We start from the raw sequence: 2,557 nt of genomic DNA, 5'->3' as shown, positions 1-2,557 counted from the left end.
TTAATTAAGCAATTTCCCAAGTCCAGGAATACAAAGAGCACATTCCATCTGCAAGACAGCCACATAGCCACAGTCACAAGCTGTAGCAAACACAATAAAGASAGATAGAGCTACAAATGGAAGAAATAACAGGATTAGAGGAGAAAAGTCCGTTGAGGAATGTTTCCAAAGACTACAGAGACAAGAAGTCACATCCCGGCTAGGGCAGCTCGCAGCTCTCAGCGGAAGATTGCTAAAGAATTCTTCACAGTCAGCTCTGACAAAAAGGTTGGAAGTGTGAAAATTCAGACTAGCAGCAGCACCCAGCCCCCTTCAGAAAAAGGTAACCTGACTGGTGGCAACATGTGCAGCTGGTTTCCAGGAAATTTCCTCATCTGAAGGTAATTTCCAGGAAGCCACGAGCCCCACAGCTRTATTCTCAACAAATTCACACATATTTCTTTTTACTAGAGCATTCTAGCTTAACTACGTTACAAAACTGCCAAGTTTCCACAATCATCCTTCCTTATTCAGGCCAAGAAAACCCCCTCAGAGGAAAATACCTGGGGTTTTCGTATTGCTTCTCTTCTCCCTTGCACTCTTCTCATCCTCCTAATTACATTAGGGAAAAAACTGATCTATTAAAGTATTAAAAAGATAGTTCTCTGCTCCACCCACTAGAGTCTCCTGATGGTCTTTCCACTTGTTTTATAGCTATATAAAACAGTCTAGCCATATAAAATAGTCTATAGCTAGAACAATCTTCTTCATGTCACATTCTGTTGCAAAGCAATCGTCTTAGCCATTCTGCATACAAACTCACACTTAGAACCAAAAGTTTTTTTTTTTGGGGGGGGGGGGGGGAAATCACATCATCTTTTTGTACCAGTTCCACATGTCTGTAACTGATACATTTCTCTCCACCACGCTGCGCTAACTCATTAAAAACCAGAAGATTCTGGGGAAGGAAGAGCGCTTATGTCCCAGTTCTACTGTCTGCAGCTGGTACCTCCTCTGTACCAAGCCTTCCCGCTGGCTGCRCACGCAGTTAAAGATTTACCACTAGACGAAAGGAGACACCCTCCTCCCTCCCCAGTCAACACAGCTGGACTAGCTCCGCATTCACTGCCAAACTGACTCAAATAAGAGGGGGAAAAAAGAAAAAAGAAAAAGAGTTAATACAAGCAACTTTGCAATACTGACTTTAACCTGTTACACATTACCTTTTTCCTTTTTCTTGTTTTTGATTGTGTTAAACTACTTTTAATTCTACAAATACAAGAAGTTAGAATTTTGCAGGTCCTGCACAGATGGGCATCTACAGCCCCCSTCAGGAGTCTCATCATTACGCAGGAAATTTAGATCCTCCTAGAATACTCACTGACAAACTGCTGACCTCCAAAAAAAGTTGAATTTGGGTGTGAAACCCCTAAGATCACTGAATCCAGATCATGATGCTAGAAATAAAAGCATCCCTGCTTCCACAGCAAATTTTTTTCCCTTTTGCCAAGATCATTAGATACTTACTCTCAGCGTTTACAACACATTGTCTGTCAAAGAAAGCCCAACTGTCTAAATAAGGCTGAGCAGAGCAGTTAGAGAAGCACCGTCACCAGTACAGAAGTTAACCAGATCAAAAGCAATCTGTTCAAAGACAGCTCAGTTTCATCTATAAGGCTCCTGAAACAGATGGTAATTCCACAAGAGACATACCTGAACAAGCTCTCTCTTTGACACAGTAGGACATTTTTTCCACAAAGGCTGCTGCTCAATATCCCAATATCTTACATCAGTCCTGGACAGAAATATTCCAAAATAATTTATTTACAAGCATTATCTGCATCAGGAGTGTCATGGGCCTAGYAAAAGAACACTCATATTGGATACTGAAAATAGCCCAACCAAATCGTTTTTCCACGCACAAAGCCTACCCACCTGTAACCTCTAATAGCTTTTCTCTCCAAACGCAGAAAAAAAAAACCACTACCCACAGAGCAATAGTTACCTGTACGACACTATTTAAGAGAGCTTTAAGCGAACGGTATTACTGTTTGCCTCTCAAAACTTTCCTCGGTTTAAACACCACGAGTCTAGCGAGGTGGTTTTTGCATTTGAAGCAGCAGCTCGCTGCTCCCCGCGGCCCAACGCGCGCTGCGGCCTCGCCGCCCCGTCCCAGCGCCGCGCTGCGCCCGCGCCGCTCGCTCCTGCCGCCGGCACCGCGCTGCGCCCGCGCCCGCAGCGGGAGGGGAGAAGAGAAGCGGCCGCGTCCCGCCCGCGTCGCCCGACCGGCTGCGGCAGCGCCCGGCCAGCTGCTTCGGAACCCCCCCCCCCCAAACGCTCGGCATGGCACCGAATCCGGTTTAGCAGGCGGGGGGGGAGACAAAATACCGCTTCAGCACCTACGAAAGCGCTCGGCTGCCCGGCTCCCGGCGAGGAAGGGGCTCTGGCTGCGAGAGCGTCCCGCTCGCGCGTGAAATTGCGGCGAAAGGCCCCGCTTAAAGATCACCCCCGCGCGCGGCGAGCGGGTCCCGCCGGGGCCGGGCCGGGCCCCCGCCCCGCTCCAGCCCTCGCTGCCAGC

At 47.9% G+C, this 2,557-nt stretch overlaps 1 protein-coding gene across 1 annotated transcript in view; it reads right to left on the bottom strand.

Moving 5' to 3' along the window:
• Window positions 1-2,557, bottom strand: part of SNX8 (sorting nexin 8) — a 21,301-nt gene that overhangs the window by 17,894 nt on the left and 850 nt on the right. The gene's annotated exons all lie outside the window — the stretch shown is intronic.

The sequence above is a fragment of the Apteryx rowi genome, unplaced genomic scaffold (assembly GCF_003343035.1).
Source record: "Apteryx rowi isolate R43461 unplaced genomic scaffold, aptRow1 scaffold_6, whole genome shotgun sequence".
Lineage (NCBI taxonomy): Eukaryota > Metazoa > Chordata > Aves > Apterygiformes > Apterygidae > Apteryx > Apteryx rowi.
The sequence above is the reverse complement of the archived record's forward strand: the minus strand, read 5'-3'. Positions and strand labels throughout refer to the sequence as shown.